The 27,588-nt window shown below is 43.8% G+C and overlaps 1 protein-coding gene across 1 annotated transcript in view; it reads right to left on the reverse strand.

Annotated features, from left to right (window-relative positions):
* The window catches only part of LOC149336384 (orexin receptor type 2-like), a 61,656-nt gene extending 48,491 nt beyond the window's left edge, over positions 1-13,165 (reverse strand). Inside the window, exon 1 of the mRNA XM_089552853.1 lies at positions 13,007-13,165. The gene's annotated coding sequence lies outside the window, so the exon portion shown is untranslated. The remainder of the gene's footprint in view (positions 1-13,006) is intronic.
* Positions 13,166-27,588: the final 14,423 nt, after the last annotated feature.

The raw sequence follows: 27,588 nt of genomic DNA on the forward strand, positions 1-27,588 counted from the left end.
CGTCATTCATAATTTTCGGAAAACGCTTCACGACCCCTTTAAACCCATCGCGTTACAACATTAGAATAAAAACTGTCCCTGCCTCGCTTAGGAACTCAAGGCTCACGACCACAACGCCTGTTCAAACACAACCCTGGAGAAAAATTTCTGTGCACTTGATCACCCCGCTGTACATGCTCAGAACTTGACTTCGGTCTCATCCAAAGAAGTCATCATGCAGTGAACTATTGCGTTACAACCCTCGTAATGACTGCACTCTTTTCTACCACCCTTCTTCCATCTTCACTCCCCTATTCCCTACCCTACGTGGAGTATCATGTCAGCAAATATTCACGCTCGCTGAAATACCTGATTTTCATTAAAGAGCTCTCTCTCTCTCTTCTATGAGCCAGCACACCCGTAAAACACAGCGGCTCTGGCAAAAAGCCCTTTTTATCGGCAATCAGCGAAAAATTTGTTGGTAATGACGCATGTTCTGAGGATGCGAATCTCTATCAGATGCTCACTTGACGCCAAAGCATAGATGTCGGAAAATAAAATTTCCAGCGTTTGAAATAACCAATCTTCGTCAGTGTCCCGCCAGAGTGTAGTTGGTTAGCACACTTCGACGAGTGGATTTTATTTTTTTTGTTTCGGCGTTTACGCAGGTGCAAGTTAGTCATGTCGAAGTTCTGCCAAAGAAGAATTTAAACAACTTTTATGAACGCACATGGAACAATCTTTCCAGTGAAAGTGCATCCAATTCCGATGGCACCATGTTCGAGAAAATCTAGCAACTGTCGCGTGTAAGCGCTGAGCATCTTACATAAAGAACAAATTTTTGCGTAAGCACAATTTGAATACTTTTGCATCTAACATTGTGACTTTCGCATTCATTTTATGGTTTCTTGCACGGACGCATTTCGATGGCGATGAAAACGAAAACAAACAACACTGCGTCGCTAGCTTCCTGCGCGTTAGAAAACCGCATTTGGCCGAAACTAATGCGCAGTCTTTCAGTACTGCGTCGTAATACTCCACGTGCAGTTTCAGGACAACAGCTTACCTACTACATGCTACTTCTTTTTACTTTATACACTTGACTCTGAAAAGATTGCTGAGACCCGAGGACAGCATTAAAACACTAGACAGAAGTTATTTTATGCAACCATTCAATTACTCCTACGAAAGTATAGATTAGACGGAAAGTGGCAGGAAAATTATGTGAACAGAGCCACATATGGCCAATAGACGATCGGAGAAGCTCCGACTTAAATTTCACTGCGATTTGCCAGCATCAGTGAGGGAGTTGAATAGTGTGACAAATTATTCATCGCAGATTCCTATGACACGGAATATGAAAGGCGCCGCAAATTATAACTTGGATGGAGTGCACTGCCTTGTTGTGACCAGTCAGCTGACAATAAGCCCATTTCCTTCCTGGCTCTGCTCTGGACTCCAGATGGCGACAGCGGCAGTTGATGACTATAATGGATGACTGTCTGCATGGAGACGCAGACCTCCGTGGTCGCAGATGTGTGCCTCAAATTCTCGAGCTTAATTAACTCCCAACTCTCGCTAGGGGGGGGGGGGGGGGGGGAGCGATTGTCGGCTGAATAATCGCTCCAAAACGAGTTAGTCGTGAATAAGCGAGTTAGTCGGACGGAAATGAAAAAGGGATAAGCAAAAATATTTTGGCCTAGATGGTCGCAGATAATACAAGCGAACCATTGGAAGAAATCGGTAAGGAAAAGTAGCTGCCTTCATAATTCTGATGGCTTTAACTATATACTTAATTGGTGCTTCGTCGATATCGGTGGCTACGACATGTCCTTCTTCAGTACTTCTGATGGCGAAATTGTGTCAGCGACTGTTTGTGTGGTTGAGTAAATGTGGGGGTTTGCACTAGCATTCGAGTGCGTTATCGCTCTTGAACTGCAGCAAAGGGAATAAGGGGAATTCTTTACTGCAATAGCGCGTTCAGTGGCCATTACTCGCATTTTGTCATTCTGCATTCTGTTTCCGTGCATGTTTGTTTGCCTGATGCGTGCTTTGTGGTAAGTTGCCCACCGGGTTAAAGGCAAGCTTACAAATATACATGCAGAGCCTACCATGGCAGGCGGCAGTCTGATTAATGATCGGTCGCTAGAGGTTGCTCGGTTAGAGCAACCTGGGTCTCACAAGCCCGACCGATGACAGCACCTGCCATCGCAGTGGTGCCTCGCTTAGTCCCTGCGCCATGAGAGGTATCTGAATTCCCACGAGTCTATGAATGTAATGACTGACGAATTCAGCATATAAGGGTATTAACCTGTTATCACTATCCGAACAACTTCCATGCTTGAAAAGTGGATCCGAACACCGGCTTCAAAGAGAAAACGGAAGTGATAGTGCACTTGAGTACGCTAATCAGCCGTAAATTTTTTGCAAACTTTATCTTTGCTCACAATTGCTCTGTAAGGTAGGTGGAACACGTTTTTTTAATTAGTGAAGGCTAATTGAGAATTGAAGAATTTAAGCACTTGTATGTCCGCATTTGCGCATGAAGATATCCGACTATTCTACACACCAGACGCCACCGCTATTTCTTGAAGGGCAAATGGCAGAATGAACGCAATTTGTTCCCATTGAATGAAGGAAACAGCCGCTTAAAGAACTCTTTCAATGCGTATTACAAAGAGAGGGTAGGAACTTTTTCTAATTATTTGTTTGAAATTTTTTCATTTGCATAATAATAAAGTTGTCTTTCTCTTCGAAATTAACCAACAGATTCTTGTCCACACCATTGCGGTGGCTCAGTGGTTCGGGAACTCGGCAACTGAGCCGCAGTTCCCGGGATTGAACACGGCCGCTGTGTCTTCGCCTTGATTGAGGCGAAATGCAAAGGTGCCTCTATGTTATGCGCTGTCAGTCCACTTTAAATATCACCAGGTGGTCGAAATTATTGCCGAGCCTTCCACTATGGCACTTCTTTCTCTCTCTTTCTTCTTTCACTCCCATCTTGTTCCCTTATGATGCGGTTTGGTTGTCCACCGAGATGTGAGACAATTACTGCGACATTTCCTTTCCTCAGAAACCAGTTTTCAATCTTTTTTCTCATCCAACAAAAGAAAACAGTGGCGTCTGATGAATGCAGGAGTTGAGCGTTCTGGGTTAAGTTTAACTTAAACTTAATCGGATTATTTACCGTGGGTTAAAGTTCGATACAAGAGCGCTTTTCATTTTGAGTCCATTAGTGTTGTGCTGCCCGAATGCATTGCTTCAAGTGCATGGTGAATCTTTTGAATCATTCACAAAAACCATTCCCAGTAATTTGCTCCGGTGCGGTACGGGGCGGCTTGATTTAAGAGGACATTTAAAATCTTTCGTTGCTTTGACCTGCTCGTTCTCTTTATCAGAAAAGAAAAGGTCATTGAGGTAAGTCAGGTCGGTAAGTGCGCGGTGAATGCGAACTACATTTCTTTATGCTACTAAATAAAACGAAGATGCAGACAGGCAACCATTACGCGACCGTAATTTCTAGTGGCAGCGTTTCATTTTAATTTAGGTTTCGGCATTTCTTTTTTGTGTCGGCTGGTACGTCCTTTCCCTCATCTTCTTTCTGGAGTAAGGGTAACATCCAGCTATCTTTTATTTTGACTTTCCCGTGGAGTAGCCATTGCCGTTAACTTCATTCTCCTGTTCGGCCGTCTGAAGAGTGCACTCATAATCCTATGCGATCTGACGCACCTCTGTGGTTTTAGGGAAGATGACTCAAAAAGGGGTACCCGCAGAGCCTAATTTTCTTTACGAAGCCTACCTTCGCCAAGCAACCTTTCTTCACATATTCGCTGATCAACTATTTACTGAAGCTCGAAGAGTTTATTACGTTATGTCTAGCTACGTTAAGTCGAGTTCATCGTCCCCAACCTGCACATGGACTGAGAAGGGAAGTAATGGAGGGTTCTTAAAGAGCTTGGACTACCTCGGCTTCTTTAACGTGCCCTGACTTCACAGAGCACACTGGAGTGCTTGTATATCTCCTCCTTAGAAAGGCGTCCGTTGCAGCTCCCATTTGGTCCCGTGCCCTTGGAGATCAGTAGTCGAATGTGATAACGTATGAGCTGCGCTCTCTAAATAAATGGATTTAATTATAATGCCTTAGCCCTCTTACGAAGGCTTAACTAGTCATTCAGTATTTTGCTGATTCGAGCGCATTTCATACACAAGTATTTTCCTGAGCCTCAGACGTTTTCATTTTGACACAAAAATGTAGACTAGTATATTTTTCTACTCGATTGTGATGCCAACCGACAAATACTCGAATACGACTCCCCATCGAAGCAAACGCAAAACGTGAACAAATATAGCTTTCTGCAGCGTGGAGAGAGGGAAGGAAAGAGAGTGGGGTCTCATTACAAAGATAGGCTCACTTCGAGCTTAGTTATCAGTATTTGACCAGCTACTAAGCCCTTGCGCATTTGAGGATTTTAATCTAGACCCATGGCAGGATGGGCCCATGATTACGTAGGTTCGCTGCGGGATCAGAAATGGCTGGTAGCTCGTTTCCGCAAACTTTTTCCTCTCTATTCGCATCTACGCATATATAGAGAACAGTGCCTGACAGTGACGCCAGCTGCCCTTTTTTCCGAAAGGAAAATCTCAAGACAGCTGACAACCTAACCAGGATAACCTTGCTACTGCATACACACATAGAATGAAATCTTCATAAGTGATATTAGAACTTCATCCCCTCAACAGAAGGTTGAACAGCAGCAGATAAAGAAATAAAAAAAGACCGTCAGCCTATCAGCCACAAATAGCGAACGTAATCGCTGTGAAATTATATGAACAGAGCCCAAACACTGTCCTAATGAGAACCGCTAGAGAGTATGGATGTTCAGTGGAGGCAGAATTTTAATGTAAATAAAGAGTTCTAAGTGAATTATCTGAGTGGGTGAAAAGAGTGAATGTAATAGCTGCCACGGATCAGGCGGGGTGTGTTACTGATTGCTGGTGGTGTTCTCAATGTAAAAAATGCGTGCTTTAGAACATATCTCTCCTTCAAGTGGAGATGTGAGGAAACATTTGATGATGATGGCGAAATCGGATTTCTTGATGGATTAATGGTTCCGACTCGCAAACAACCACATTACTCGACGGCGGGAAAAGAAGGTTAACTATTTATTAACACATAAATAAACAAGAAAAAACAAGCAAGGCGAAAAGTATTTACAACATGACTGAACCGTTGAATCCTTCTGTAATTGTAATTTCAGTTGGGCCAGTGGTGCGCCGTTCATTGCCAGATGGTAGACATTCCAGTCGAGGCGGTGGCATATGCACTGTGCCTTGCCTGCGTTGCTTATCTGCTCAGGCAGTGTTTACTGCGTGGGTCACTTCCGGCCTCAAGCGAAAAATGGGTGTTTTAAGAATAACATAACAGAAGGTAGGGTGGTAAACTAAATCAGCAAATCTAATTATTACCTGTCGCAACTACTAGAACTAGGCTAATACCCCAATCATTCTATCATACAGATATGCTTAGGATATCAAATATAGCACACTTTAACTTTTTTAAATGTTAGAAATAGAACACCAGATGTGTTTTTTCTAACCATTATGCATCAGCCTCAGTTACCGGAAACATGAGAGTGTCTGAGAACCTATTGGTCGAGAGTAAACTGTCAAGTTAATGTTAAATTATTTAAACAATTAATACGCACGTAAATATCTCCGTCAACTGAACTTTTATAGCGTTTTTCTTCCATGCGCCAACAAATCATCAGCCGCCTTTGAATGTTCGTGATACAAAAGCGCCATCTGGTAGCATAGAGGCCCACCACATTCTATGGAGTTAGGAGGGAGCGCGCGTCAATGCACCAATTCAACCACGTCTTTTAGTCAAAAGGCGTTGAAATGTTTCCGCAGCTTTTCTGCTGGACCCTCTGGCAGTTATCATGAGATTATCTTTGACTGCTAGCTGCGCTGTTTAGGCTTTGGCCTTCGTGATCCACTTGGTATATCTCTGGTAAGCAACGCAGCAGGTGAAGAGCCGCAATAAACCTTGCGGATTTAGTCAAGAGGCTCCTGCGGGAAACTTTACGGTGATAGATATTTTATGTGATGGCAGTCGTTTTTGAGCCGTGCATGAGCTTAAGCTTCGCATAAACCAGGTAAAAGCAAATGACGATGTATCGAAAGCCATTTTCAAAATATATGACATCGCAGCAATCATTGCTTCTCCTAGACTACCCCCCCCCCCCCAAAAAAAAAACTAACTAAATAGCGGAAGAATATTGTAAGAATGAAATTTATTGACCTGGAGGAATGCATGAAGACCCTTATGCCTCAGACTCATCTTGAACCGTTTAAAGCGCAGATTCTAAAGAAATGATAGCGCCAAATCAATACTTCCACATTCTTCTGGCTAATGCACCAATATTAGAAACAATTAAAAAAAATTATTTCAGCGGAGCTAAAGTTTGAGACATCGGCAAATCATTAATTAAAAATACCAAGCATTTGGTGCATTCTGTGCAGCTAGTCCGATGAGTCTGAAACACCAAATCGATGATCGGAAACACTTGCACATGACTTTATGCAACGGATGTGTTCCGATTTCGCCCACAACAGTCATCGGAAAAATACCAGGAAATGATGGACGCTCACTGAAAGTCGCACATTCACTTCCTTTTTTCCCTTCGCACAGCTTGCTCCAAGTGACAGCACACGTTTCGACGAAAACGTGCTGGTCATTCCTATGCTGGCGTAAAACTTTGTGTTCATGCCTCATGTAGTAATTTATACACGGCGTGCAGAGGTCGTGAGTCAGCGACACTGGGGCACTAAAGAGCTTAAGGCTGTCTAGCTTTCGCAACACATTCATGTAAGTTTTGAATTGTTTTAGAGGTATTTGGCGGTTGTAAATCCAAACATACTGTAACACCGGGCAAAAAAAAATCTGTTGTAGCGTTATCATCTAATTTTGAAAACTCCTCGCCTTGCAATCATACCTTGTTGATTGCTCTGGGAGTTTAAGAAATTACAATTACAGATGTAACTGAGCGAGCTCGCAGTGTTTTGTGATCGGTGCTGCTGATGTATTTAATATAACCGAACACTCATCTGAGTCACGTACCGCACAGCGCAGAGTAAGTACTAAAACACGTAATGCGTGAGCGATCATAACATGTTTCCAGCACTTTTTCTTCGCTTAATTTCATGATGCTTCTTAGTACTCTTTGTTGTCATTGTTGTTGCGTTAATCAGGAACATGCGGTGTACGAAGCTTCCGTTTTTTGTTCTATACCTGAAATATCCTCCACTTAACATTAGCTTGCAGCACCTTGGTTCCCGCCCTTATACCGCTCACCAAAAGTCGTTTGAAGAAAAAAAAAACAAAATGAACAAAGACTAAATAAAATCCACTAAGCCCACAGCAGTTACCTCCCCACTTCTCCTGCAACGATTAATCACTGCGACATTTCTAATTGGTGGCTTTAATATTTGGGCGTCTCGAACGTATACGCCCCTCCGTGTCCTGCGTGTGACTTTAGGCGGAATTGACTCTAGTTTCGGCACGGCCCTGACGTGAGTGATGGTGTCGCAAAAGGCTGGGTGTGGCCACACCTCGTTCACATTTACCACTGGAAAGCACCTTCCCCTTTCTATTTTTTCTCCACACAGTTCCTGTCAAGTGTCTAGACGATATTTGAGCCGTTGTAAGTTCTATATCGAGAAACATTGGTGATCAATACTCAATCTTCAGCTTAGTAGAACACTGGGCAACAAATTGATAGGCAGTTTAAATACGAAATCCGACCGCCCCGTTATGACCGGACATAAATCACGTGACCATCGGTGGCCGGAAATTCGTAACAGCTCCTATTGCTTGACCTTATGGTCATTCGTTACGCGTGTCCATCTGTGTAACCTTTTTTAATTACCGGAAAGGGTCTTGACCATGGAAGTCCTGAAGACGCGCTTCAAATCCGGCTGTTACCATCGGACATTATGTGAACCTTAATAGAATATAGCGCTGCCTATAAGCAAGTTGTCAGCTACTGAAAGCACCTCGAAACTCATTTTTTTTTTGCTACCTTCAGCGCGGAACAGTACGCCTCACAACAACAAAGGGGCATGAAACTCTACTAACGTTCAAGTTATGGCTCAATCACGCCACCGGCGAAGAATGCATCGGTCCTAGAGGGCCTTTCGCAATGGACATTCCCAAAGAGCTTTGGTTACGGGAGACTTCACAACAAAGATTCCAGCTAGCCGTTGGCGCCGACATCGAAGGCATTTTTCGGATAGAAACTCTCTTATTCAGGCAATGATGTAACAGAATCCTCACATATAATCTGCGCATTGTTGGGTCTTGGCTTTTCTCTTCTGTGTTCGGTCGAAAAAAACAAGTGTAGCGGAGCATATAAGCTCAGATTAGAGATTTGACGCTGACGAAAAATTTAGCCGTTGAATCAGAGCGCTCACAACACGTTACTTTTTTATGTCGCGTTGGTTGGGAAGGATGAAAATGTCAAAGGCTGTTTGCTTTACAATGTTTGTCCTACAGGTCCTTCGTTTTTCTTCGTAGCAAGAGGAGCATATCTACTGCCGCCAGTTTGGAAGGCTAATGTATGATGGATGTTATTTCACGCAGCTTTCAGCTCAACCACATGGCCCAAACGACCCTATTCAAAAGCGCCTAATACCGATTCTTTGAAATCAACATGCATAATTTTTTTTTTTTGCACAAGAAAGGCTGATGTTGAGACACATCTTTTGCAGTGTTGGCTTTCAGACTTCCTCTTCTGCCATTTCCGCTGCGTTTCCTTACGTTTTCTGGGCTTCCAGATCAAAGGGGTCACTGAATTCTGAAGACGCATCAGCGGAACAATCTTTTGTTTGTTCAGCACTCGTGTCTTCCACCAATCTTGAACGTCGCACCATTTCTTTGTGTGTGAAAGATCACAAAGCACTCAGGCGTGTGAAGGAAGACGTTGCACTTCCGGTTCTCCCATCGCCTACCCCTCTCTTCACCCTCTACTAAGCACCTTCTTAAAGTGTTATGCTTGATAGATCTATGACGAGGTTAGAAAAGAAAATGGCTGTTTGCAACCCTCTCACACGAGTGGAACCGGAACCTTTGGTTATGTTCCCATTTCACTCGTATCCACGCAATACTGCTTCCTTAACGATGTCTTTAAATTAGATGAAGCTTCAAGTCTGTTTATCGCATTTCTTTCTTCAGACGCTTCTTGGTAAACATGCTGCTCTCGGAATTGAAATGTATTACATAAAAGTTATGTTTCCTGGAAACTTTCGCATCATCATTAAAGCGAAGTTTCAAATCTAAAACTCGGAGTGCAGGTCCGATTCCTCTCCTTACGAATCACTGCTACACTGACTCCTTTGTACGTCACCTTAATGCTCGGAAACATCGCAGTCCGCATTTTGTTCAGGGTTAAAAAGCAACGCCTCGCTTTCACCACCAATGGGCACCTACCTGACCCTGACGCCTTTTTAAGTTTGAAAGTAGCAGTGAAAAATAAAAAAAAAATATGTCGGCTCTTTAGTGGAGAACAAGCGCTTTCACATGTGAAAACTACTCCCCAAGAATATGAAGCGAAATGCATGCCTACATATTTTATTTGCCTACATATTTAAAGTATTTGTGTCTCGAGCAGGCGGTGTTTGGCCGGCTTCTCGCAATTCGGGCCTTTCCCTCGGACCGGCGCATCGGGAGCTCCGGGAGCGAGTGGATTAATGGCAGAATTATCTTCCCTCGCAACCGAAAACCCCTTGAGCCCGCTTGCGTATGACATTAACAGATGCTTTCCCGTAATGCTTAAGCATTAATGTCTATATTAAGGCGAGAGCAGGGTGATATTTACGGCCCAATAAAGGCCACCGACATGAGCTCTACCATTGGTATTGCATTATATTCAAACTCATAGCTTTTCCACCTTGCCTAGGGACGCCCCTCCTCCTCTATTCCGTGCTTTGCTTCAACTCCAGCACAACACATAGACGAAGTACCAGAATAGAGGTGTCTGAACAGCACTACGACTTGCTCTGTGCAATCACTAAGCAGAAGCCGTCCTGGGAATGTGTTAAGTGTGCACCGCGCCGTAAACCTTATAACGAAGTAAGTAAGGTTCTGCGTACGTCTTACCTATTTCCAAAAGAAAGAATCTTCATTCGCGTGTTCTTGTGCACACTTAACTAAAACAAATTTAGAAAAAAAAGCAGCGCTTCGCTGATGGCGAAGCTGCTGTATACATAAAGAAAAGCCTACTCAGGACCTGCGCAATCCAAGTATTTCCCTCATTATGTGGTGCAATTCTCTTTGAGACAATACCAGTAGAAAATACCTTTAGAGAAAAAAAACATACCTGTGCCTTTCGGAGTTACATGGAAAAGATCATCAAAAGCGGCCGCCTCTAGAGTTGGGCAACAGCCGCTACTACGCGATACCAGATGGTCGTATCGAAGCAGGTGTTCACGTTTTGGCGGGTACAACAACGCGTTCAGTGCGCCGGCTTCATAAATGAGGGGCATGAATAATCGCAGAATAAGTATTGTTGTAGTAGCAAACATGTCTCTGTTTTTACATTCAGATATCTTCAGTTCGTATTACAGTACCGGTGCCTTACCTGACCTAGAATATTGTGCACTACATTGAACATATTTGCTTTATAGAAAAAAAAATATATTTCTTTTTCACTCTTTTCCTAATGCAGTACTTCATTTGCGCCGCAGTTTAAATCATTGGAAATCGTGTCTCTCCAAAGAACGTCTTCGTTTTAGGCGACAAGATGTAAGAGCTTTCCGTCAGATGAGCTTTCCTTGCAAAAAAAAAAAAGGCCACTGCTCAGAATAAGCAGATTTTATCCTCCGCTCATAAAATTTATTCGTGAAGCCCTTACGCAATAGTCGCTTATAGTGCAGAAACCACTCAGTTTATTGCTTTATACGTGTCGGAGAAAAATGTACAGGCACACCTCATCATCGCTGAACACGGCAGGGGAGGCCGTATACGAGCACGAACAACGCAGGTGGGGAAAAGAACTCTTCAATGTTTTTTTTTTGTTTACATTCGCACCTTCTCGACCAGTATATTTGTGTAGCGGCTACGTTGTATCTCTCTGCAAAGTTCTAGGCCGAGAGCAGCGCTAATTTGCCTGCAACAACGACGGTTGAGAAAGCTGTGAAGCAGTCCAATGCAGCAGTATTATTATGATCAGATATTTGGAAACACAGGAAAATACTTTTCTCTGAATTTAATCATCCAGGTATTAACTGTAGACAGCGCAAGACAAACGTAGAGCTTAAACAAACTTTCTGAATTAAATTTGGCCTTTGCGTAAAATCCCCCTTAGAGGCTTCGACGTACAGGTATTTCGTTAGAACTGCAATCAAATAGGCATTTGAGGCAACTTGTAAGAGATTTTTGGATACAGTTTCGGAACGAAAATAAATGCAGTCCTAATAAACAAATTGAAGGCACAGCTACAAAAACTGTATACGCGCTTCGGAAACGCTACAACAAGGACGGAAGCTTTGTTTATGGAAAGAAGCACAGGAAGTAGCTTTTGCTACCAAATCTAGAAATATTTGCGGCTTACTACCACAAATCTCATGGCAAGCAATTTTCCTTTTGTGTGCAACAACCGACCAAGTTTAGAGAATGAAATCAGATAAGTCGCAAAGTAGAAAATAAAGAGAAGGGAAAAACTTGATATTTTCGTACAAACACCAATTAATAACTCCGGGACTTTTGTAAGCACCCACCTCTATAATTAACTGCGAAATTAAAAAAAAATATCCATGCTCCCATGACGCGTAAAATATTTTTGCTCGCATGACCTTGCTCCTTTGAGGAGATAGAGATTCATAAGCTTGTCCTTGCTCTTCTAGGTTAAGGCCCCTTTGAATACGTAAGTGAACACTATGGTGGCAAGTTTTGTTTGCGGAAACTGTGAATAGTGCATAAAAATTATTTAGGGGCTCAACAAATTTTTTCAATTAAGGAAATTTTCAAATCGTCCCTGCACACGTTTTCATGCTTGTTCCGCCACGGATGTTTGGCATGCAGACAGACCAAATGCGCGAATCAGTGTGTGAAACTCTAGTGTGTATCTGACATATGGCGTTTCTACTTACGAATTGGGTATCTTTTTCGACTTTAAATGCGCTTAAGATTTCTTCCTTCTCTCATACTTCAATCGACCGTAAAGTGTGTGAATTGTAGAGAATGAGAGTACTTAATGCCTCTATCGTTAAGGAGACGTGCGCTCTCAGTATGGCTTGCTGTCGGCTTTCTTAGCAGCTGTTTGGTAGAATTTTTTTTTTTTTTACTCTATCAAAGCCGTGCAAAGTCAGAACAAATGGAAGAAACTGGCACAAAACGACTGCAGTAAATAAAGATTCGCATAATCGAAAATAGATTGATTTGTATTGAAGTAAGAACTACGCCGTAGTGTGAATGAACTCTAGCTTGTCAAATTTAGCAAGCCCAGAAATTCTGCTGCCATTGAACGTTCTCTTAAATGGTCGAAAAAATCGATAAGTAGATTGTTTTTAATAAGACAAGGAAAAGTTTTATTTTACAGCGTCCGAAAATTACTTTATTACTGCAGGTGGGCTCCCCCTGCCCACCTGCGATAAAACAAAAATGGGTGAGGAACCTAACAAAGTTATTAAGGCAGCAGTATCCGAATAAAAGAAGCGGCTTTTCTGCATATATAAAAGATCTTAGTAAAAGCCTATCCAAGAGCGCCATTTTTTCTACCCGCAGATATATAGCCGCATAAAACATCAGTGCCAAGAATAAAATAAAATTTACATTTGTCTTCTATTGAGAATTCAGGAAAAAAATTAAGCTAAAACTTATAGAGACTTCAGCTCAAGACTATAAAATGGGATTCAAGACAAAGCACTAGCAGGGAAATATAAACGTAATAGGACCACATGCTCCACTTTGCTAAAGTTTCACATGACAAAACACCAAACTTCGCCCAACACCAAACTTAGCGTCACTCACCTTTATCTCTCCTCTCTTCCTGTACAGATATCGCACGCGTGCTTTTTCTTGTTCTTTCCCGGTCTACGCTGAGCTGCCCAGGACACGTACTCAAAACTCCCGAACTCCCGGCGCTCGACTGAGCGCGCTCAACACTGCAGGGACGCAAGGCACTCGCGCCGTCAGTTCTGCGACCCGGACTGAACGGGCGCCCCGCGCTCAGACGGCCGACTCGGGAGAGAGAGGGTGAGGGGAGTCCCTCCCTCCCAACCTCTGTTCCCCATTCTTCCTCGTCGCCCTCTTTCCTGGCATCCCACGCATGCGCTTTCACAACTGGTCTAGACGCGGCGCCACTTTCCCGTGCTTTCCCTCAAGGGTGCGCTTTCAGAGCCGTTTCCCCCCCCCCCCCCCTGAGAGATCCCTCTCTCTGGTGTGACGTCATCTCAGCGCTTGAGTAGGTCGAAGTGCGTGCGGCTCCTGAGCCACGGGGCGCCCCCGTTGACAGTGACCGACTTCGGTCAGAGGCACAGCACGTAATCTGAAGAAGATCCTTTGCAGTGCGCTCTACGAAGCGAGAAATGAGCTGGGCAATGCGGCCCCGCTCGGTTGCGCAAGGTTCGAATTCGGCCACAGATCTTTTTTAATATTCGTCCTTATATGTATATTTGGGTTGTTCTGAAAATACTGCCCAAATTCCAGTCAATCGCGCTAAGAGTCAAGAGTCACCTCGAAATGGTTGGTTTTCGTGGCTTTGTATGAAAATAAACGTGACTGTAAGCGTTGCAACCTTCCCAAGCGGTAGTGTGCTCAGGTTTTCGTTTCGCGTATAATGAAGGCTATAGTAAGAACTGAGAAGCAATGGATTCAGTTTGCATAAAATGTGTTTAGATGTCGAAGAAAAATATATACAAAAAGTATGAAAATAAAACGCAAAACTTCAGCGAATGGTTACAAAAACAAAAATGAAAGAAGAAATTATCTGTTCACTTTCAAGTTTGTATTTCTCACAGAGCAATGCGATTAATATTTATTATCCGAAATGTGGAGACGTACTCTTGCTTCACTATAGGCTTCGAAGTAATCGCGGGCATAACAGCGCATTTGAGGTAGTTGCATGTTCTTAAGTGCTAAATGTCAGCTGGACTTACTGCACATGCTCCTTGTAAAACAATTCCTACCAGCAGCAGTCGAGTGTAGTCTTCAACAATTCTTACTACAAACTGTCTGAATGAGCTTAAAAACCAGGGAGTCTTCGGGCGCTAAATGTTGTCGGAACGAGTTTTATCCACTCTCTAACAATGTGCCGTTCACAAAAAGAAAACGGTAGGTTTTAACGTAGTTTAACCGAGTAGATTTGAGAAAGCATTTGTTTAGCCTGACTGGCTCATGGTTATGCTTTGCTCGGCTGGCAGCATGTAGGGCGACGATATGAGATTCAGGTTAAGCTCTGATTGAGGTTAAGCTGGAGAGTATGTTGCAGTTTAACACACCAGCACAGTTCTCTCATGCGATCCCCAGCGAAGCTGCTGTGTTCGCACTTGCTTGTGGGCATGATTCTTCTCACAAACCTGCTATCATTTTGACGTCCTGCGTTCATATTTCAAACATCATCCCAGAGCGTTTGGGGGCAGAGAACAAAACCCGGACGCCAGCCCTTTGGTCCACTTTTTCTAGACTATGAAATATGGCTTGAATATATGGACTGGCAGCGAGGCTTGCTCTGGAAGTGCTTGCTTGACCATGGTCTACCTTGTCAGGATTCTTTACATTTTGAGAATTTTTTTCTTCCACAGTGTGATAACATGGTGAAGATAACGTGACTCACTGAAGCGGCTGACCTGATGATGAAAGGTGCTTTGCAGGCGGTGCGAGACTGTCGAAACTTTTTGCAAGAATGTCGAACGAACTCGTCCACCAGTACGTGCTTAATAATAATAATAATAATAATAATAATAATCTTTATTCCGCATAATCTGAACATACAAAAAAAAACGGAAGCGCCGAAGCCGCAAGTGGGCTTGTGCAAATAAAAAGCAAACCTCGAAACCTTCATTGATGTCTCAACAGTCTAGCTCAGATCAGTGGGGCAACGCACCACTTTGTTTGAGCATGAAATTTTAAGCTCCCAATTTGCCCCTCGGGAAGTCTATTTTCCCTGCATTATATTTTTCTTAGTGGTTGCTACGCTACCCATCACCGTTTAACGCCAGGAGCAGCTTGCAGGCATCTCTAGGGATCAGTATCACAAGTGGAGACTGTAGTTCTCGCATTATTTCATTTTCACCTGTCCTAGGTTGCGATCACTTCGTACATCTTTCTCTGAAGCAGCGTGAATTGTTTACGCTCGTCTGCACTCTTGAAGCCACGCTTTCATATGAATTCGGCGATGTATGTTATCGCAGAAGTTTGGAGACACTTTGCTAAATGTGAAAAATTGCCCTGACACAAATTGTAGACAATATGGACTGACAAAAGAGGTCTTCTTTTTATAGTCCCTTTCTTAATACCAGATTTGTACACGTATGTGGTGCCAGTATGCTGCTGGTAAGTATTATAGCAAACTGAAAATTTCGTGCCCGACATTATCGTACAGACAGCAAGCTCTCGTCGCCGCGAAAAACTAAGCAATTTTCTTTAATTTATTTTTGTGTCCCGTAACGATATGGTACAGAAGCAGATTATTTCTTATCACATAATTCAGAGCACAAGGCAGGTCACAGATGCACTTAAAACTGTACGGCAAATAATGGATGTCGAGCTCAACTTCCACCGTATGTATGATATTCATAGATATGATGAATAAATGTTGCTTCGGAAGTAGCAAATAGAAAGAAAATGTTGGTATGAACTAAAAAATATTGCCAGATTTCGAGAGCTCACTGTTGGAGTTTTTTGTTAATTTACTTTTAATTAGTTTCTTATCTTTATTATCAGACGACCGCCTTTCCCTACACATTAATTTACTAGGGATGAACTTTCTTTGTTTTGTGCTTGAAATCTTCATTGATGTCTCAACAGTCTGGCTCAGATCAGTGGGGCAACGCATGACGTTGTTTGAGCATGAAATTTTAAGCTCCCAATTTGCCCCTCGGGAAGTCTTAAGACACCATGCCTATTTTCCCTGCAGGATATTTCTTTTGTAGATAGGCCGAAACACAGTGTATTGCCTAAACACGTGGAGGCGGCCCAAGTTAATATTTCTTGTAAGTGCAACGTGCGCCTCGGCGGCTTGCGCATGCTTCAAAGATATTGAGAAATGACCCACAATATGCGCGCCCTATAGTATCCAGATGTTTTCGTTGCGAAAAACAGTCGGGTACAAGGCTGTGCCTGTATAACTAGGGTGATTATTAATGTTGGTGCGTCGCCAAAAGAAACACCGGTATCAAATTGAAGGCGCGCTGGCATTTAGAGTGCAGCGAATGCGAAATCACTTTAAGAAGCTTACGCAGAAAGCAGATGGTTGCCACGTATCAGTAAAGTAAGGGGATTATGATAGGGCAATTTCGCATGGATAAAAAACTCCTTAAGGGCAGCAAATTATCCTCCAGCGCTAGCATAGTGCTCCCTCCCACGAAGCTGGAACAAAGCTTTTCAGAGTGGAAAATATGTCCTCATAGAAACCTTCTCTCTTTCCGGACTTAGCTCCTGTTTCACTCATAGAAACATTCATGCGCACTAATCCGTGCGAAAGGAACTATAATTATGGGTCAAGGCGCTTAAGGTTGCATTTCTGAGAAATCTAGGCTGCCGCGCTGCGCTATTTAAAGGAAAAAAAAGAAGAAATATGCTGGTTTGTCCGCCTGTTCGGTCTAAATAACATCTGGATGACATATACCCAGTTGGCGTTCATTCCCACTTATTCCGGCGCCTCGTAAAACATGCACCACGAGGCGAAGGCTGAACTTTGCCCCCCCCCGTTTACAACCACTAACATGCGTGTATTTATGCATTGCAAGATAAAGTTCGCTGTCCTTCTCCAGTTCTATTCGGAAGGAGACCTTGGCTGGTGTCGACATGTCCTCCTTACGTGGCGGTGCTTCTGGAAAGTCCGTAGAGAATGCCTCTAAGTCGCCGCGTTACGCGCTTTCTTGGATGTTAAGCCACGAATCTTCGAGGTTGATGAAGATAGGAACGCCGGCTGTGCTCACATTCATGTTTTGGTTCAAGTGGGAACATGAATGCGTTGTTCTCCTGTAGTCCTTTTCAAGCACCAAATTCAGACTGCCGGCAAACGCTGGCAGTGTGCTTTAATCTAATGAGAAGGTGCTGCGGCTTATGCACAGCAGAAAACTTCGCACACTCATAGTGAGTGTTATAAGAGAGATTGTTTTCGAGAAAAAAAAAAATTGGCGGTGGCTTAGCTCGGCTATACCAGGATATAAATAGCGAAAGCTAAGGGATAGCTTGGTTAGCATTGGCTAATCTTGATTGCAAGTCCAGGTTAATCTGCGACACGGCTGTCGAAACGAGCGGAGGCGAGCGCAACAACGAGGCAAGCGAAGTGACGTCGTACCAAATGGCGGCGATGGCTCCGCGGCGAGGCGCGTGGTGCGACGTCATGCCAGATGGCGCGGCGAGCGCGCGGCGTCCGCCAGCTGCGGCGGTGTTTTATATTTTTTTATTTCAAGATACCCCTAAAGGCCCTCTTCACGATGGTATTACATTGGGGGCGGTAAAAATTTCAACTTGAATACATAGAAGGAACATTAACATGAGTAACAAGGCAAAAAAAAAAAGAAGCAAGAAAAGAGCAATAACTGGTAGTCAGCAAGAATCGAAATGTGGCAACGGCTAGGCAACGGCTCAAGGTCGGTCTCTGTGCCTCCTCAGAGCACCTACAGTGCGAAATCGCAAGTTCTTGGCTAGTCTAGCTTTCGCTACAAAACGTTGTCGTTCTTCCGTGACGCAGAACAGCATTCGCAACTCGCTGCTGTCTTCCACATGTATCCTTATAACATGGCCCATTGCGGCCGCGATCCGTCGGCACCATGGACTTGGCTTCGGCGTCGTCGTTTCCCTAGAAACGCAGCGCCACGACAAGGGACAAAGAAGGCATTGCCGCGGCGCTGTGTTTGCTAAGCATTGTACCAACTAGCTCAACTTTACATTTTATTGTCGTCTTCATCTGCCCATCGCCGGCCTCGAGGACTAGAACTGCTTTGTGAGCGATGAAAAAAAAAATGCTCTGCAGCGCCTAAACGACGCTTGTCTCCGAGAAATTCTGACGAACGTTCACGCTTTGCCAAGACACTCTCCGCGTCCCTGTGCCTGATAAGGCTTACAGTGCCGAAAAAACAGCCCCGAATAAGAAAGCGTTAGAAGTGAGGCGCGCGTCTCTTAGTTTTGTAAACGTGGTCGCGCTTTTATCGCGAACGAACTGTTTCTTAGCGATAGTTTTTGTTTGCGCTGTACAACAAGCGCCACGCCACCTCAGATGCTTCGATTCCTTATCGGAGACGCAACAGTCTGGCGCCTTTGCGAATACGGCGGCCGTCTTGCAGGTATACCTGCTGTCTTGGGTTCGCTTGCCGCTACGGTGGGAGCAAGTTAAACGCGCGCGGCTTTCTCTATAGCGGCATGAGTCCATTCGCAGACAAACGTATAAACCAACAAGTTATGACGTCACCATGATGCGGGGTGGTGGTGTTAGTGAAAAGCCTTTATCGAAGTAAAGAGGTGAGGCTCTTTAATGAGCCCTGCAGTGGGTGGAGTGCTTATTCCGGAACCCCACTGGTCGAAGCAGCCAGCTTAGCCCTCTTTACCAAAGACTTTGGTGTTTGGAGATCCGAGGAGCCGCTTTCCCCTCGTGGTGGTTGCAAGTGGGTGTGGGCCAAGTAGAATTCGTGTAAATAAAAATTTTCAGAGTAGTTTTTGGGATTCCGAAGTTGACTTTTGAGATTATTTCTTCGTTAGCAAAAGCTTAGTACAACCAAAAAGAGAAGACTAACTACCGAACAGGGTTGGATCCGGACGTGGCCTATAGATAGCGGTGTAAACAAAACTTGATAAGAATACTTCCTGATTTCGTAGTGCACCTAAAAAGGCGACCGCTTGTTATCCACTGGCGAGTGTTTTTCAAACATGCATGAAAAAGTAAGCAACACCACCTGGAAGGTGATGTATTTTCAGTGTCAAAATGTATGTTTTGATGCAAGACGTACGCCTCACAGCGTATGGGCACTCAGTCATCTGGGTGTTTCTTAGAAACACACAAGCTTTTCTTACAGACCAAAAACCTGCTCCGGACGCTATATTTTTTCCCCACAAAAGTCGTTCAATATGGAGAGCACAGCCAGTGTTATATGCAAAGCAGTTCTCGAACGGAATGATAAGTGAAGCGCCCACAATACTAGGCAAAGGCGCATAGGATCTCCACCGCCGCCTATGGCCATAGAGCTTATCAATATTAACTGGAGGAAAAGATGGCGCCACCGTCTATGCGAGCTTCTTAAAGGCCAATTCCTCAATCAATCGAATGCCAGGAAGGCCAGGTTCCTTATTTGGATTCTCTGTCAGACTGAAAATTGGCTTCTGCTCTTAATTGGCAACCCATCGCGCTGGCTCAGTGGTTAGAGCACTCGGCTACTGAACAAGAGTTCCCGGGTTCGAACCTGACCACGGCGGCTGCTCTTCGATGCAGGCGAAACGCAAAAGGCGCCCGTGCGCTGTGCGATGTCAGCGCAGTTAAAGATCCCGAGGTGGTCGAAATTACTCCGGAGCCTTCCACTACAGCACCTCTTTTTCTTCTTTCTCTCTCACTCTCTCCTTTATACTTTCCCTTAGGGCGTGGTTCAGGTGTCAAACAAATTGCGAGACAGATACTGTGCCATTTATTTTCCTCGGAAAATTAATTTTCAATTTTCTCTTGATCGGCAGATGCGCCGCTGTGCGGCCTGATGGTCTCTTCTGCTGGCAAACGAAACGATTTTATTGCTGCCCTTCTTCACATATTCTATTAATTTAACAGAAATACTATTATTGCATAAACACTTTCACACCATTGCTTCGTGGTCTGCGAGGAGAATAGGTGTATTTGTATGGCTGCATCCGAAATCCCCGCCCAAGATTACCCAAGCTAACCACAAAACCTCCTTTGTCCAGCGGTCCGGCGCCTCTTCATGGTGGATGACGTACACAACCGCTGTCGATCTCTAGCAGTTCTATTGAGAAACTCTAACAAAACCGCCACTGTGGGGTCCCGTTATGTTTTTAACCGCGCTGTTCTTCTGTATGCCGCCAAATTCGGAGCTCAGGGAGTTGGCCAACTCGCAGACAGGCGCTGAGAGGCCCTGTGCGGTGCTCGGAATGGGCAAAGCAAACCAGTCGCAGGACTTTGCTAAAATTTTAAACGTGGGTTGTAAATTATAAGTTAGCGGATTGCGACATCACTTGCGCCATGGAGGCACACTGCGCTTTTTGTTTGTAATAGCGGGTAACATTTTATACCTTTGATCATTGGAAGTGTCGCCGTATGTTAGTCTGGAGAAATAGGTCGGTGGTTCCGGCCGAATTTCGAGTCGTAGTTTCGTAATTGCTAGAATTGCGGCGCTTCTTTCGGCGTGATATCAAGTGGCTTGCCTCCCGGGAGCTTTTATATAAAGTTGCAGTCAAAACCTCTGTATGGACGCCAAGCTGCTGTAGATAGCTTTCAAGGCGTGGCAGGTGTTGTGAATTTCTCAAACTTTGTCGTCCTTTTTAAATACGTTTTATACCTTAGCCGTAATAGGTACTCCCTTGAAGTCACGTTTACATTACCTGGAATAGTATTACACGCTTCAAATGGCGCAGTCTCCCCTGTTTTAAGTAATACGCAGAAATACTTATTCAATCCCTTTGTTTCTTGTACAACCTTCCCTGCAGACGTTAGAGCTTCTGATGTGGCGAAAACTGCTTCAAGAAGAAATGAGAAGCGAAATCACAAGACTGCATTAAAAGAGGGGGTGGGGTTCTTTTTCATTGAACCATAAGAAATATTTACTTATTGAAAAGCCGAGATGGCAAACCCAGCGGAGTCGGAGCTTGAAAAGAGCAGTCAGCAAAGCAGCGAAAAAAAAAAATTAAGGGGAAACATAAGCTCCGTCTCAAAGGTGTGACACGAAAGCGTTAATGAATATTTGCAAATTTATTTCTTATTTGTACCGCTTTATAATGACGCAATCTAATTAGCACACATCAGTAGGCTTACTAGACACGGTGATACACAAGACACCCAAGCTCCCCCTTATTCCGGGTGAACGAGCTTGCCTCAATGTACTCGGGGTAGCGATTCTGCCTCATAACCGAAGATCATGGGTGCGATTACAACTAATTGGCCCTGTTTTCTTTTGAGCCTAATTTATTTCATTTACATTCTTTTATGTCATAATGACCTGATGGCCGGAATTTAACTCGAGTTTCAATCATTTTCATACCATAGCTCAAAGTGCAACGTCAAGACCCTCTACACCAATCCTGAATTAGTGAGGTTAACACACGCAGCCTTTTCTCCACACCTCTGCTCGAAGCCTGTCGCGTTAAAAGTATGTGTCCTATTCCCGCAGCTGTTCTCCCATGCTTTCATGGACCAGGGGATAATTCGAGCAGTGAAAAGCGCTCATTAAGAGCACTCATCCACCCACTCAAAGCACCACGTGAACCTTGTACAGTAAGAGCTATAAGTGCTGAAAAAGAAAAAAAAAAGAGTGAGTGATAAAGGAAAAAGTTGGCCATGAATTGCCGGAATGGGTAGCTTACACGTGGGGAAGGGATAAAAGAAGGAAAACAGAGAAGTAAAGTTGAGTTCAGGTCATTCCGCGAATCCAAAGCCCGCACACCCGATATGCAGGTAAAAATGAACGAACTGATTTTGTCCCAAAGTGACGAGTCGGCACACGTTGGAATAGCAGGAATGCAAAAATGAACACAATCAGCGATTGTACCAGCAAAAGAAGACCGGTGAACAGCCAAGCTAAAAATTCACAGGAAACATGATATTGTCGAACTACGGATCATAAATGTAATAAACTGTCTACAGCAAGCACTACGGTCCGTGGTCTACGAATACGGTGGCACGCGCACCCTAGTGGAGACAGTAACATTAAAAATGCCGACAGAACTATGACACAGTTTAGATATTTTTATATTTGGTGACTGCTCGTGAAAAACATGTTGTTTTGATATTTTTATTAGTATTTTGTATCGGATTGTTCCGACCGCTTTGGTTCTCAGATATGGAATCAATGGCCTAGTTGTCTAGTTTCGACAATTGTCTAGTTTCGACAGTTTCACTCAATAATTTTAGAATCAGAGATGTGGTTTGTAATCAGAAAAGGGGCAAATATATTAATGTAGACATAACAGAAATATGCTCAAGAAGTGCGGTTGAAGAGACCACTACTGTCAGCGAAAAATTTCCGAGCTTAATCTTTTGCTTCTCTAACAGTGGTGCATAGGAACCAGCGAAGTTAGTGCTTGTAACCTGCTAGTAAAGCATGTCGTAAAGTTGGATGTCAGCGACTTTTTTATTCAGTTAGGAAGGGCAACGGGGGTACGACTAGAACGGTCATCGCAGAGCATGGTTTGTGGGGCCTCTTTTACGAGAATGTGCTTATATCCACGACCTATCATGAAAGCTAAGAAACAGCGGAAAGGCCACCGGACATCTAAGGATGCTGTAACGACCAAAATTTGGGGGGAACATACTTACTTGCTGTGAATGCGAAGGCATTATTTTTTTTACTTTTATTTCTTCTTTTCTTTGCTCTCAAATGTAAAAATACTTATTAGCCTACAGGCGTAACGCAATGCATATATAATGTTCACCATTGTTCGCCAAGAAACAGCGCTGTTCTAAGGCCTATCAGGCAATCATGAAAAAAAAGCTGCTTTGTGGACTATATACTACAGACCATGAGCATAGGTCATAACATTGCTTCACTGAAGTAAAAACCATGTTTAAAAAAAAAACCTGTTTTGCGGCCTACGGTTTTCGTGCTTTCCTAGCAAGCTGAAAGTCTCGGCATCAATTCCCCGCACCTTCGGACGAAATTTTATTTTTCTTCTCCTGGTCACGTGTGTTTTGGGACGTCACTTTTTCTCGACGTTGGGTTTAGCTTCTGATGAGCCATATAACGATTACGCGTTAAAACTAAACCAAGAATCACTAGAACTCAAAAGCATGCGAAAGTTTATATATAAACTCCGGATTTTAATCAATATTTCTCATAAAAACGGCGCCCCCGCTTTAGCTCAGTCGTTACGGCGCTAGGCTGCTGACTCGAAAGACGCAGGTTTGATCCCGGCCGCGGTGGCCCGATTTCGATGAAGGCGAATTTCAAGAAACCCGTGTACTTTGCAATGTCAGTGCACGTTAAAGAACCCCACGCGGTCGAAATATCTGGAGCCCTTCACTAGGGCGTTCCTCATAGCCTGAGTTGCTTTGAGACGTTAAACCCCAATGAACCAAACCAAACTCTACCAAACCTTTGCGTAAGAAGGACCTATGATTTCTCCTGGGCTAAGAAGCAAACGCATGTGTACAATAGCCATCAGGCCGGTCCGGCAACCTAGAAACGAGCACTGTAGACAGTCCCGCGACAGCAAGGTGGTTTCATGAGTAAAATGTTTTCGACTTTGCGTCGTATCTGAGCTTTACACTGTTCATTTTATGGTCACCTTTCGCAGTCGAAGCCACTAGGTTCCCTGCCATGTTGCCCTCAAGGGGGAAATAGCGAAACCGGGCCCGTCCGTTCCAAGGCGAACCAAGCCTTTTGGACTGCCATGCTAGCGCAATATGCCAACAGGCCTCGGTTACTGTTTGAGGACTTTGTATACCGTCTGACAGAAAACGTGCTGGGTTAATGGGCCTGTGAAAGGCACTAGGAGGGGAAGATGAACGAGGATGCTTTGTAAAATTTTCCCTCGAGTTGCTAACCAGCTTGAATGAGCTTGGGTCGATGGTAGTAATTAGTTTCCTATTTCAAACAATACTTCCCTAATAACCAAAGAACTTAAATGAATCAACAGAGGGATGAGCTCAGGCCTACTTTAACACAGTAACACTGTTCGCTCCACCATTTCGAATCCGCAAGCAGGGGTAATTTGTAAGCAGTATGCAATCGAAATAACTTTTTGATCAACTAATTATGCAGGTATATCAGAAACATGTTAGTTATAGTACGATCAGCTAGATATCAACATTAAGCGCTTATTCTGTGATGTTTGCCCGCTGCCTCTGTAGGAGCTTGCTACCCCTTAATCATCTCCAAATTATTTCTCTGTACAATTGTTCGGATACAGACCTCACTCTCGGCATAGCTCGTTTAACAACCCGAAGCACCACGTGAAACCCCCTCTAGCCTCTATTTTACTACCTGCGCTACTATTAATTATAGTGTTATAGTGACGGAAGTGCAAACCTGGGCAAGTATTTCACAGTTTGGCGCATTACCTCCAGCATCAATCAAGAACAAATGCTCGAAGTTCTGAATAAACATCTTAAATAGGACGCGCTAAGGATATCGTCAAGTTAAAGCTGCCTACTTTCGAAAAAATACTTGGTACAATGAAGGTTAGAGCGAACAACTAGCAATTCTTACGACCCGGTAAGTGCATATTACCGCAATATTACGAACAAAATGTTTCTCTGCTCTTCGCATTGCTCGAATGAACATTGTCGTTCTTTTTGATGCGACAGCAATAAAAGCCTCATTGAAAAAAGAAATATTTCGCCGGTTGTAAAATTCGTCCATTGGATTGAGGAAACGGAATGATCGAAAACCTCTATCTATATTACTTTACCAGCATAAGAGGCAATTAATTGTACCTGTGAATTTTTCAAAAATAATGGCGTCGTCTGCCGTACTAGATGAAGAAGCTGAATGTCTTAAAGCTTGAACCTCTTTAACCTCCACTGGTGCAGTTAATCCACTCTCTAATGCTTCGGCTCTCGTTTCTATTTTCAGAATGGTTGATCGACCTTGCAATTTACTTACGTAAACATGCGATGCGTCACCGGTGCTTGACAGTGGTGAAGGTAGTTTCTTGTCAAGGGTGCAAACAAAAAGCACAATGACTTTCAGTCCTAAGCGAAAACCGGCAATCATGCTTTAAAAAATACTTTTACCATGCATGCGGAAATACAACTGCGACTTTCACGTTCAGTTATTTATTGTAACTGGATTTTTTCTTTCTTTAAGGCCACCATTATTAGTTTCCCATTAAAGGTTTTAAGGTGCCAAAACGACTCAGGTAATACGGGACTCCGCAGTGGAGAGCTGCGGATAATTGTAGCCACTGAGGTACTACTTTAACATGCACGCCCATGACACAGCAGAGGGGTCCCTAGCTTTTCGCCTTCATAGAAACGCAACCGCCGTGGCCGGGGTCTAACCCACGTTTTTCGGGTCAGCAGCCGAGGTCCATAACCATTGGGCATTTGCGCTTGTCCCGTCTTTGTTCATTTGAATTTCCCTTGTGCGCAACCCAACATTACGCTACATTGAGCGAGAGCTGCCGCTCTTTATCACTTTTGTCTATTGTTACGATTATGAGTATACAAAAAATATGCTGTAATGTTTTGTGCATCAGTATGGAAGGTCAGAGATGAAAAATGGGAACTGGAAGGCATGAAATATCGCTGAAAGTTCAGCTATAGTGGAAATTTTGACGCTTGGACCGCACAGAAGCAAAATTTTTCAAATACCTTCCAGATTAAGAAATAATATATAGAGCTTTGAGTTTCGCATTCATTAACCAAGTTCACTTCAATATTCTTTCCTTACGTAGTGAAGATTTAGAAGAGACTCAGTTGCTTAGGCGTCGTTACTGAAATACCATTCCTTTACATGTTTTTGCTGAAAACCATACGAGGAATTCAATAAATTTTTCTACAAGGCGCTACCTCCGCGCTTATTTTATCAGTGATTTACAGGTAAAAATGGCGCTGTTTCTACTAAGGTTTGTTCTGGAGTCTTGCCAGCTCATGTCTCCACAGATTGCGTGGACTTCAAAGCAACGCGCAATGAAGGCAGTCGCAATTTCTGCGTTCCCTATATTCAATGAATATCGCTTCCCTAAATCTTGTTAGATGACCATTCTTCTTGCTATTTATCTAGGTTTTCACGCGCACGTGGTTTCTTTCTTCTTTGTCTGCAAACACGTGCCAGGAAAAAAAAAGCAAGAAATAGTGTTTATTCTCGACGCAACTCCAGAGGTGAGCGAAGTCTTCATCTCCGCGAATCTCTTGAAAGAGCAATAAAAGTTTTCTCTCTCTCTCTCTCTCCGCCCTTAACACCCCAGTGCCGAGTTCTGGAAAAGCCAGTAAGCCATTCTCCTTTTATGATCCGAGTAGCACCAGCGAGGTTGAGACACTGCGCTCCCAGGCTGCAGCAAGAAACACCGGCCGAAATGCTTTCCTTGGGTTACTTTTGTGGGGTCACACACCTGTGTTCTGAGATGGCGATATACGTGCCTTAGCGGCCGTTGCCCACTGCGATAGACTGTTGCCTAGGAAACACCTTCTCTGGCGACGACGAACAGCATGCTTTATGACCTTAAATTTGCCTGTTTGCGATCCTTGCTTGGTAAATCGAATTGTTTCTTGACGCCTTTTCATTTATTCCCCCCTTTTCTTGGGTAAGAGTTCGAAGAAAGGTCACGCAGACAGATCCTTCCCTCCTCTTCCTTGCGTCTGCTTCGCAGTCACGAGCCGACAACGCTGGGAAGCGGTTCCTGAGACAGATTTAATTGGATGGACGTAGTAGACGCCGTGTCAATCTGTCACGGCTCAATATCGTACGCTGTGTTTCTTTGGACGAAGTCATGACCTGGAATTGGTCAAGTACAAAATAAAACACACCGGTGGTAAGGATAGTATTCGCTAATTAAAGCATCGATAGTTTCGTTGGCTATAAGGGAGGGCGTATTGGAAGGGCACTTAGGATTAGTTTGGGTAGATAGGTTTTATAACCCTTTGACATGCCATTTTTTGTTTCTATCAAAACGAAGTACTTCAGGCTCTAAGAAATACATTTTTTTAGCTTTCCAGCCCAAAACACTTGCGGAAATGTTTTCCTAGAATATTGAACTCTTAGTAGAACATGCCATGATGGATGAAAATAGCAAACACTGAAATTTGGCGACGTATCACGTAAACATTGGAAAGTTTGTGGAAATATTTGCCAATCCGTAGGTGAACACTATGCTTGAAATGTGAAAAGCAACATATGTGTTACTACTGGTGCCAAAATATATGTCTGCACAAAAACCGCGGATGTTATGCTACCAAGTTCAGTGACTGGCGAAAATATTATTCGCTTCTTTTGTGATGTGGAATAAAAAAGCGGAGGGAACATTTATGCCCGGCCTCAAAGGTATCACATGATGGCTTTAATGAGAAAGTGACCGTATATGAGAGATTGTTCATTCTATACTCTGTAGATTCTTAGAGCTGAGGGAGTCCTCATAACACTGCTGGCAGCGTAGTGCAGTGGTTAAGCGATGCGCCACTGCCCCGGCAGGTAGCACTGCCACCGGTGGGGTTTGTGAGATTTGGTTTGGTTTATGAGGTTTAACGTCCCAAAACGACTAAGGCTATGAGAGACGCCGTAGTAGAGGGCTCG

Source organism: Amblyomma mixtum, chromosome 7, assembly GCF_055824585.1.
Source record: "Amblyomma mixtum isolate Tamu chromosome 7, ASM5582458v1, whole genome shotgun sequence".
Taxonomy (NCBI): Eukaryota; Metazoa; Arthropoda; class Arachnida; order Ixodida; family Ixodidae; genus Amblyomma; species Amblyomma mixtum.